We start from the raw sequence: 12,325 nt of genomic DNA, 5'->3' as shown, positions 1-12,325 counted from the left end.
AGGCCTTTTTCAAACTTGATGACATACTAAAGAGGTAATTCAGTCATCAATCAATCACCCTTTTTATTCCCAGCCTTCCTGTTTTCATTGCCCAACACCTGGTAAAGTGGTTGTTTCTAGATTTTCCTGTTTTGCCTTGCCTCTCTCTCAGACACCTCTTTTGCTCTCTGATTCTTGACATGTCCTGGACTGTGTTTTCAACCACAATTCTCACCCTGCCCTTTGGTTCTGTCAGCCCTCCTCTGCCCGTCTGCTCTGTGTGTGACCAAGCCTATCTCACGGATTACAGTCTCCAGCCTATCCTGCCTATCATCTCCTGCAGTGTGCAGCCCAAAGTCGGCACAGTTTGCCTTCCTCTCCTCTCCAGGATTTGGTTTATTTATTTAATTAATCCTTTAAAGTACAACACTACTTCTGGTCCAGAAATCCTGTTGTCTGAGGCCAAACATTACACAAATAAGTTTTGTATTGGGTCTTTGGACACGTTTTCACATGCAGATGAGCAGTAATACATTTATTCCCATTTTACCTCAAACAATTAGAGATGCCAAACACCAAATCTCTGCCTTTATTTAATGGATAATGGAAAATCTATCCTCCAGTTTTTGGACCTTTCGGATTCTCAAAATTGGTTTTCTGCCTTTACACTAGACATCAAATCAGATTAAGGCAACAAATACCCCCATTCTGAATGAATATTGGCATTAAAAGTATCGAATGCGCACTGATGTCTTGGGGCATATTACTGTTTAAACCAAATTGCACTCAGTAGAGTGTGCAATACTGAAATGGTGAGAAGTCAGTGAAAAGTGAGCTCTTTTGACATTTACCTTTAGATCAACCTAACCTGTGGAAGAAAATCATACACTTAAAGTTCTACAGAAGTCAAAGACTTCTGTGAATTTTATTATTTAATTTGTCTGCAAGAAGGAATTTTACTTTTATGTTTTATATACTCAATGATTATAGCTGTACATTGGGTTTGAAATGGTGCTACTTCCCTGACAACACCCCTCCTTTCATTACTATTAGCTTTTGACACTAGCAGTAAAAGTGAGTGAAATGTGTAATTTACAACTTTGGAGATTTTTTGGAGTTTCTGCACATTCTGCATTAATGATGTAAAATGACAAAATACGCTGCCCTCAGGGAAACTTGCACAGACTTTATTAGAAGATGCCTTTAATGAGCCTTTATAATTAAAGGCAAAATATCAGGTTCAGAATAGCTGGAAGTTAGACTGAAGGGCTATAAACAATTTTATGCTCACCAGTCTAAGCTTCCAAACTATTCTCTTGTTACTCAGTAATGACAAGCGTAAGCAGAGATGTAGGGAATTTAAAAGAGAACATTAACACCTTTATTAAATGTCGAAAGAAACTTTGGTATCAGGGCATTAAGACTATAAGATAACAGTAAAATGCTGTTGACTATTGACATTTTGATCGCTTTTCCAAGCTAAATCTTACAACATGCTGTACAGTGGGGTTACAGAACATCTTACTAATCCAAACTCCTATATAAGCTATCAAAAGATCACACATCCTCATTAAAATGCAAGGTTTGTAACATACCAGACCAAGGACCCAACATTAGTCCTAGTAATATTCAAGTGGACAGGAAGCTCTGAGGAAGAGAGCTCAGATTAGTTGCTGGGTTAGATCTCAATGAGAATTGAGGAAACAAAAATAAAGCAACTAACTTTCTCAGCATCTGTGTGGAAACAAAGATACTGAACTTTGGTTCCACAACATTTCCAGGCCAATGCTGGGTTCGGTGGTAACGTCACTGTTGGCTTGTACCACTTTACTGGAGAGCGTAGTGCTCACAAGAACAGATTGGGTCACAGGGACAATCAGGAACTATCCTGCTTAGAGTTACAGATGATTGAACTAGGTGGAGTTATACGAGGGGAAGGAGAGAATCGGTAGTCGGAGGGTAAAAACAAGGTTGGTGTCTACAAATCAGAAAGCTCAGAACAGTTTGATAAGAGGATGGCAACGGTGTGGAATTGGTGAGGCAAAAGCATGGTCACAATCAGGCATGGAAGAAAAACTAGACATGTATTCACTGTGAGTGTTTCTTATCATCTGTCAACAGTAACTGGCCTGAGGTCTGGTTAAATAGGCAGGCTAACAGGTGGTCAGCATCAGCACTGACAAAAAAGGGGCTGAACTTCACAGATGGGAAGAATTAGTGATTATGATGCCAAGAGCAGAGCTGAATGTACACATACCTGTTACTTTGCCTTAATCATGACAAGGTTTTTGTGATACTTAAAATTACATGATAAATGAATGAATGAATAAATAAATTATTAAATAATTGACATTATCAAAGAATAATGTCAAAAGTTTAAACATTCTTTGAATCCATGTAAATTCCCTTTGTAAATGTTTATTATGCATATACAGTATAGCTTACCCCATACCCCCATCTTATAAAAAATAGTAGTACAGGTATCAACACTATTGTCTATTAAGCAAAGTCAGAGGTTTTAATATCCTGTCTGCATTTTTTTACTGCATGAAGTTGGAATCTCCTAGGGTTCGCTCACTTCCTCCCAAAGTTCAAAAATATGTTCAATAGGTGAAATTATCTCTCTATAAAAAAATCTGTAACTGATCTTGGGAGTAAATTTGGCTATGCATGATTGTTGGTATTGTGCACCTGTCTAGCTGTATTCACATAGGAGGCAAACACAATCCAAATCCCATGTTTTGGATTTTGTTTTTCCGACATTTTAATAGCAGTCTGAATGTCCCAATTCTTATTTGTTTACCCCCCAAAATATATATCTTAGAGGCACGTCCATATGTGGCCCTATATCTGATCTGTATTCACTTTAAAAACATCTCCATTCCCAATGATTATGCCCCTTTTTTCACCTTTTACTTAAAGTTCTATTTTACATCCAGAGAGACTTCTCTGAGGTAGCAGAAGTCACTGATTACTTCATAAATGGCTGATGTTAACATTTTTTTCTTTTTTTCTTTCTTTCTTTTCATTTTAATGATGGGGCCTCTAAACAGTCAGCTCTGATTGCCCAAGATTAACATGGAGACAATAAATGTTTTATTTTTTGTTTTATTTTAACAAAGCTTTATCAAACAGGAAAGTCAGATCAATCAATACTTTTGCTAACAATGGGGTGCAGTGTGATATTCTTCTGCATGTAGGGTATCTACAGTAGTAGCAGCCATTCAAAATGGCCTGTCCCAGCAGAATGGCAGCCGAATGGCAGCCCAAGTCCCTGCAACTCCCAGCAATATCCCCTCCAAATTCCAGCCACTGGAGTGGCCCTCTCTTGCATTTTTACTCTGACTACGTCCTTTCAATGAATTACAGGGTCTGACCAGAAGATTAAGCTTCTTTTTAGATCTTAATGGCCACAAAAAATAACGGAAAGAATCTTTTAGTACCAAGATCAATGTTTAAAAAGAAATTGTAGGGGACCAGCCAAGGGTCCATCGAGGAAAGTGGGGAACATTTTTATGGCGACTGCTGTACATTACGTTTCATTCTGAGCTAAACCAGCAACAACTTGCATTGACAATGAAAAGAAGATTTGTCCTTTTAAAGAAAAACACTGAAAAATTAGACAATGGAAATTCAAACACTGACATTTCAAACATTTAAAAGTCATACACTCAAAGGTAAAACATTTATTTATGTTGAGACCCCCACTGTCAAAACAATTACATCTTGTTGTCACATCTTAACTGCAGAGATGGGAAGTAACGAAGTACAAATACTTCGTTACTGTACTCAAGTAGATTTTTCTGATATTTTTACTTTACTTTACTACTTATTTTTATGGCGACTTTTTACTTCTACTCCTTACATTTTTACACAAATATCTGTACTTTCTACTCCTTACATTTTAAAAAATTGGCTTGTTACTTTAGTTTTGAATCATTTCAGTGGAGTTACCGTTATTATTTTTCACGTCATCAATACCAAATTGAATCTAATTGGATGGGAATCTACGTTGCATTTGACGCACCACTACAAGATGAATCGACAGATTCGGCGGTATTCATTCGCGGCAAATCATTGCAACTTGGTGGCGGTGGCGTTAGCATAGTAGCATGGACGACGAGATGATTGAAAATGAACACAACGGAGATCTAGTCCTGTTGGCAGACATCCATTTAAAATGTAGGCAACGGCATGAAAAAAGTGGTTTCTACTTTTACTTTTATACTTTAAGTAAATTTACAAGCCTGTACTTTGTTACTTTTACTTGAGTAAAGAAGTTTAATCCGTACTTCCACTTTTACCAGAGTATTTTTTAACACAAGTATCTGTACTTTTACTCAAGTACGGAAAGTGAGTACTTTTGCCATTTCTGCTTAACTGAAGGAATTCTGCAGTGGCACTGAAATTAACTCTGGCTGTAAAAAGCTTCAGCATAAAAGAAGAGTATGACCAAAAGTTTCACTATTTTGGTAGCAATGTTGTTGTTTTTATGAGTGTTTGGATTTTCAATATTTGAATGTATCAAATATTTGATTTTTTTGGTCCTTTAATGTATCTGTTAAATGTCACTGTGTAATGTACAATGAAAATAAAGTATGTTTTTTTTTTTTTAAGGTTGCCAGGGTAGATTCCTTAGACCTTACATGAAGAAGTTAGCCGCCCTAAGCTCAGAGTAACTTCTAAGCTCCCAGGCAGTCAAGGGCAGGTAAAAGAGCTAACTGTGGGATAGTCCTGCTATTTTACTGACTGAGTCTCAAAGTCGCTGAAGATAGGAACCCCATCTGGAAAAACAAACAGGCTGATCCTTTCTGTGAGTCAGCAAACTCCTTCCCTGGCCCTGGATCACATCCTGGCTTCTTTTACTGCTCCACTATTGACTCAGCATCTAGTTTATGCTATTCTTCCCTTAATCTGCTCCTCATATAATATTAGCCATTTGACCCTCGGTTCATCCACTAATGTTTGCTGTTTGGTCAGTTTCTTTCTATTCTTGTTGTTTCTAAAAATCAAATTCCTATGTTCCCTGGGATCATCTGTTACAGGGTTTCTGCAGGTGCCAACAACTCAAATTTAAGACCTTTTAAGAGGATTTTTATTACTTTATGAACTCTCAAGACCCACAACCCGACACATTGGCCCAGCTGTTTGGTTAAGTTTCAGTAGTTAAATTCTGATCATTTTTCATAAGCAACATTAAGCATGAATGGTTCAGTCTTCTGATAAAGTCTGCTAGTCCAAAGCATGTTATGTATGCTCTACTCTGCTGAACAACATAGAGAATGACAAGGCTGCACCTCTATTGCTTAAACAGACATGTAACCTTCTGCTGTACAAAGTAGTTCCAACAGAAATATAACGGTAGAATTCAACACAAATACACATTCAGAATTACTTCAGAAATCCCCAGTTAATTTGTAGCACACTTTTTGGGACTCTGACCAAAAAGATATGTGTACACTCACAGAAAACAACTCATCAGCAGCACAATGACCCTTGTTTGAAATTGCTTTTCTACTTAGTGACAGGCTAGTAGCCAATCACATGAAAATTGTTTATTTCCAAGTAATGCCAATTGACTGATGCAAGTATACATTAGCATCATTATTGTGAAAGCAATTCACTTTAAAATGCTCAAATGCAAAAATTTTCAATTAGAAACGATCATAGAGTGCTTTTTCGGTTTTTGTTATTGAACAATTTGTAATTTATTGAAATGCCTTGAGTTTTTCAATAGGATTAATACACATATTAGCAAAAGAAATAATAATTGTAATTTTTTACATAAGAACTTCTCTAGCTGTTTCAGGTTTTGGTCTTGGTTTCAGCCAAGAAATCTCATTTCGGTACATCCATAGTTTTAACTAATATCAGATGTACTGAAATGTATACATATTTCTCAATTAGAAGTGCTTAACATTAAGGCTGAAAAAAAAAACTATCATCGTTATCATGTATTCCATGCTGTACACAGCAGTTTTTTTTGGGGGTTTCTTTAGGATTTTCCTTTTATCATTTGAGCCTACATTTAGATTTTGCCCTTTCATTACCATTCCCACATATTTCTGAAGGATATTTATGACTCTCTCTTGGCTTCGAACAGTAATAAACACATATTGGAATACCCTGCTTTTTCTATTTTGGGAATTTCAGCAGAAGCACATATTTCATCATGCTCTTCAGTGGTTCAAGCTTATTAATACATTTTGTCATATATAATAAACTGGGTATAAGCTACAAAACAGGGGAAGCCTTTTAAGAGAATGGAAATAGATGAGAAAATAGGATACAAAAAGAAAAAAAATATATAGTGAGATACATGGAAACCTCAGAGGATGTTTTTGTACAGTTAGGAATCTCATGTTTAAGCAAAAACAAGCAAACATTCAACTTTAATGCAGTGATGCTGAAATGTCCTGCTGTGTTCTCACAGCTTTCAAAAGTCTTAAATATTAATAAAAATTTCTCCCTGACCTCTCAAAATGTCCAATTATTTTTCAGAGCATTACATTTAAGTTAAATGGCATGGAACTTGTAGGAATCATTAACCTCACTGCCCAGCATTGTTAAAATCCATGTTAGAAAAAATGAACACCCTACAATTCTCTCCTATTTTGAGGCCCTTTATGTTGCATAAAATCTCAGAATTGAAAATATATTTCTGTGTTTTTTCTTTTAGCCTAACCTTATTTGGTAAACACCTTCTTTTCTTCTCTGTCTTCTTATCAAACCTGATTTTGAAATTTATTGTAAAGGTCTCTGAGAAGATATCTAAATTAGTGTTTTCAATAAATCAAACCCATGACTAAAACACTGATGAACAGGTAAGAGAAATATATTCACCTAATGTAATTTTGGACCCTTATTTGCTGCTTTACAAATAAATTTTTTTTTCCAATGAAAGTTCCAAAGAAAATCCTATCAGAAAGGGGCAAAGTCAACTGTCTTATTGTATTTCCATAATTGCCTTTAATTTTCATTTTGTTGATACATAGGGAAGTTTATATATATTTGTATACTTCCATGAGGTAATTAAATAAATTGTATTAGCAAATGTAATTTCTACATGTAAAAATAGTATATTCAAATTAAATATATATTAAATATGTTTTAGAATAATATATTAAATTTCATATACAGGGACAGATGGGTTTTGATTCCAAATGACAGTCCATATAAGCCATATATAGAATAAACTTTTACAAAGTTGCATTTAACCGAGTCTATGTTTAAAAAATAAGCACTTCTACTAATAGTTATACTACACTATATTTTTAGTAGTATTGGCATAAAGGATCACAACTTGAATAAAATATCTGCCAATGTTTTATCCAGAAATGCAGCAGACTAAGACAAACACACTTTGCTCAAGTTAGAATTCTTATTTATTCAAGCTTTGTTGTTCTGATGTTATTATGGGTATGATGTGCCATCCATCCATCCATCCATCCATCCATCCATCCATCCATCCATCCATCCATCCATCCATCCATCCATCCATCCATCCATCCATCCATCCATCCATCCATCCATCCATCCATCCATCCATCCATCCATCCATCCATCCATCCATCCATCCATCCATCCATCCATCCATCCATCTTCCGCTTACAGTATATGGGGTCGGGTCGCGGTGGTAGCAGCTTCAGTAGGGAGGCCCAGATGTCCCTCTCCCCAGCCACTTGTTCCAGTTCCTCCAGGGGAATCCCAAGGTGCTCCCAGGCCACCCAAGAAACATAGTCCCTCCAGCATGTCCTGGGTCTCCCCCCTCGGCCTTCTCCCAGTGGGACGATGATGTGCCATTCAAAGATCAAAGGAATTCACATTAAAGAGTTAATTGTCACTGGAAGTACTTTACTCTGTTCTAATAAGTTTACAATACCTAAAAAAAATCCTTTGGGAAAGTTTGTGTTCTTCCTTAATTTGTTATTTCTGTAGTATGTGGTTTATTTGTATTTCTGAATCAATTTTAGCACATTTTGGTTTGTGCTAGTTGTTGCTAGTAAGTACATCTCATGTTCCCTGGTGTAAGACAATCTATTTTTAAACTTTATGCAAAATAACCACCAGTTTGCTACACTTAAACAATAAGAAGGTTACACAATAAGACACTGGGAAAACAAAATTATTGGAGCAATATCGTTGCAAAATTATTTAAATATGTGTGTGGAGAGTTGTGTGTCTCTATCTAGATTGATGTGTGTCCAGTGGGAGTTGAAAATTTGTGAGGATATTTTTCTGTCTGTATGAGTATCTGCAAAAGTGTAACATAACTTGTGTGTAATTGATTTGCAAATGTATAAAAAGTCCACAAATCTGTATTCAGACCTACAAATGTGTGTTTAGATTTGCAAATGTGCAATAAGATATACAAACGTGTAGATCTGTCTGTAAACACACAGAGTCAATTAAGTCTGATGTATATTTTTGCTTCAACACCCAGAAATACAGACAAATCATTGGTTACAAGTCAAGCAGTTTCTCGGTTGGCTCTCTTTACACAGGTGATTTTTTTCTACACTTCTGCCATGTGAGATCTGAAGATGCGTAGAGAGGATTTGTAATGTGCAATATGTTGATTTGCTGCCCTGCACGCAGGCTAACGGCAGCAGTTTATCATGAAATCAGCTTTTCTGACCTCCGTAATTACTTTTAAAATATCAAAGAAAAAGTTTTGACTTGGAAAAACAAAATTTTGACTATCTTGAATCATACTTTAAGATATCTGAAATTATATTATGACTAGTGTTAATGGCCTCGCTAGATACTCGCACTAGCTATCCAAACAGCTAAACAATCTTGAACATGAAGAAACTCCGGACAGCGATGACTGGTTAATGAAGTTTACTTCAGTGCTAGTTCCTTTTTGTGAAACTGTAACATACAGAAAATGCAATGTATTACAATCTAGGCTTTACAGAATGATATAAATAAATAAGGGACCAACATGACATTGACTTTCAATGAAATGAGGATGTTAGCTAGCGATTAGCAACAAAAAGCTTTACAGAATGATATAAATAAAATAAAGGACCAACATGGCATTGTCTTTCAATGAAATGAGGATGTTAGCTAGCGAATAGCAACAAAAGCTTTACAGAATAATATCAATAAAATAAAGGACCAACATGGCATTGACTTTCAATGAAATGAGGATGTTAGCTAGCAATTAGCAACAAAAATTAGCTTACAAAAAACGGACTCATTAGCATAATAATAACTGGCTATAAACATACAACTTTACACAATACCAACGTATCATGTGACATTACAGGTGTCTCAGTGTTTTTTACCAAGTAATACTCACAGACAATGCTTTAACAAACACCAAGAAAGAACCAGGAAGAGTGTGGAGCTGCCGTTTGATTCTGGGTATCGGCACTTCCTGTCCATATTCTTCTTCTACTATTAACTTAAACAATAACTTCAAGTGACCACCTGGTGGCGTATTTCAACTAATAGTAACACCAACAATATTATACACAATAAACATAACACTCCCCGCCTGGGATAATACTATCCCACATTCAAATTAACGGTCTCCAAATTGCTCGGGGGACAAAAGCAGCACCACTTCGGTTACAGGGCGGGAAAAAGTCTTCTTAGTTCCGGCATGAGAAGTAGTTACTTCAACTTTCCTGACAAGTCCGTCCTTCCCTGGGATGGTCTTGGAGACAATAGACATGGGCCACTCGTTCCTTTTGGCCTGAGAGTCCTTGAGCAGAACGATGTCTCCTTCCTTGAGGCTTTGCTTCTTATCCTGCCATTTGTGGCGCAGCTGCAGAGTGTGAAGATACTCACGTCTCCATTTTGACCAAAAGATGTCAGCGAGACTTTGAACCCTTTTCCATTGTTCCTTCAGAAGTATCCCGTTTTCAAAGTTTCCAGGAGGTGGTGGCGCACATCCTGTTTTCATGGTGAGCAGCATCGACGGCGTGAGGATAAGAGGTGACTCAGGATCGGTAGACACGGGAACAAGAGGACGAGCGTTCATGATGGCGCAGACTTCGGCCATAAACGTAGACAACAGTTCGTGGGTCAACATTGCTTTTTTACAATCTTGGAACATAGAGTTGAGGATGCGTCTGGCAATCCCGATCATTCGCTCCCAAGCACCACCCATATGTGATGCGTGCGGAGGATTGAAGATCCATGAGCAGTCTTGTTTGTTCAGGTAGTCTTCGACATCCTTGATGGAAAGATCCGTCTCAACCATTTTCAGTTCGTGAGAGGCGCCGATTAAATTTGTGCCGCAATCAGACCGGATTTGTTTTGCCGGGCCTCTGATTGCAAAGAGCCGCCTCAGAGCGTTTATGAAACTGTCCGTGGTCATTGTTTCGATTAACTCGATATGTACTGCTCTCGTAGACATGCAGGAAAACATGACGGCCCACCTTTTGGAATTGGCTTGGCCTCCTCTTGTGCGACGGGTGAAAACGTCCCACGGTCCAAACACATCCACACCCATGTATGTGAATGGGGGTGCAACCTTCATCCGTTCAGGAGGTAGGTTTCCCATCTGTTGACATTCAGCTCTTCCTTGTAACTTCCTGCATGTGACACACTTGAAAAGAGCAGTGCTAATGCTTCGTTTGGCTCCCACTAGCCAGAATCCTGCAGCTCTTATCGCGCCTTCGGTGAAATGCCTCCCCTGATGTTTCACAGATCCATGGTAGTGGCGTATCAGGAGGGTGCCCAAGTGGTGTCTGGCTGGAATGATGAGAGGGTGAGTGGTGTCGATACCCAGCTCAGAATGTGAGATTCGGCCCCCAACTCTTAAGAGTCCATCATTGTCCAATATGGGGTGCAGCTTCCAAAGACTGCTTGAGGGGGGAATCTTTGTCTCTTCTGATATGCATTTTAGCTCTTCTTTGTAGTACTCACTTTGAACACTCTTTATGACACAAATCTTCGCCTTTGCCATCTCTTCTTCTGTAGGTCGACAAAGGTGCCAGCCGTGGCAGCTGGATGCTTGGTTGGAGTGATTGAATGAGCGAACGACATGAACCAACTGGGCTATTGTTCTGATGAGAGCGCTGTAGTTTGAGAACTTTTCAAAACATGTTGGAGCGATTGCTGGTTTTGTGACGTGAGTCAGGTTTGTTGTCACAAAGGGGCGTACTTCTATGTCAGCAGCGGGATCAACAAGGTTGTAGTTTTCAAATGGAGGTACCTGTAGTGAAGGCTTGAGGAGGAAGGCCGGTCCTTCCAACCATGTTGTGCTACTCAGTTGGGCTGCTGTCACAGAACGAGACCCGTAGTCTGCTGGGTTGAGCTCAGATGGAACGTACTTCCATTGGTGAGGGCATGTCGACTGGAGTATGCGTTGCACTCGGTTATGCACGTACACATAAAATCTTCGGGTCTGGTTGTATATGTACCCTAGCACAACTTTGCTGTCCGTATGGTACTCAATGTTGTCAAATGAAATGTCCATTTCTGCTACTATCAACTCTGCAACTTCAACTGCGAGCACTGCGGCACATAGCTCGAGTCTTGGAATCGTGAGGCCTGATTGAGGAGCCAACTTGGTCTTTCCAAACACAAATCCAGTTTCTGTAGTTTCTGACATTGAGACTTTGATATATGCAACGGCTGCAATGGCTTTTACAGATGCATCAGCAAATATGAAGAGTTCTCTTTTTTGGGCATTAGTTGTGGAGAGCGAGGTGTAAGGACGCTTTATTTGCAGACTTTGCAGATCTTGGAGAGAGTCCTTCCACTTGCACCACTCTGCCTTTGTGTCGTCGGGAAGAGGTGCGTCCCAGCCATCTGTCAAACTGGTTAGCTCTCTCAGTATTTGCTTGCCTTGGATTGTGATGGGGGCGAGGAACCCGAGGGGGTCGTAGAGACTATTGACTGTAGAGAGGACGCCTCTACGAGTGAAGGGCTTTTGATCCTCATCAACTTTGAATGTGAAAGTGTCAAGACCAACATTCCACAACAGTCCCAAACTCCGCTGGACAGGGAGATCTTGTGCACACAGATCCAAGTTTTGGACATCTTTAGCTCTGTCTTCTGGTGGAAAGGCTTTCAGAACAGCTTGGCGGTTTGAGGTGACTTTATGTAGCCTGAGATTTGAATAAGCGAGAGCCTGCTGTGCTTGTCTTAGAACATGAACTGCTTCTTGCTCAGTGGGGAATGACTTGAGGGCATCGTCGACATAGAAATCTCGCTCTATGAATCTGCGCACATTGGTCCCGAACTCTGCTTCACCAGTCGTTGCCGCTTTCTTGAGGCCGTATATAGCGACAGAGGGGGAGGGACTGTTCCCGAAGATGTGCACGCGCATGCGGTACTCAATTATTTCGCAGGACATGTTGTTATCTTTGTACCACAAAAAGCG

The sequence above is a fragment of the Cyprinodon tularosa genome, unplaced genomic scaffold (assembly GCF_016077235.1).
Source record: "Cyprinodon tularosa strain WSP-4 unplaced genomic scaffold, ASM1607723v1 ctg188, whole genome shotgun sequence".
In the NCBI taxonomy this organism is placed as follows: domain Eukaryota; kingdom Metazoa; phylum Chordata; class Actinopteri; order Cyprinodontiformes; family Cyprinodontidae; genus Cyprinodon; species Cyprinodon tularosa.
Note: the sequence above shows the minus strand (reverse complement) of the source record.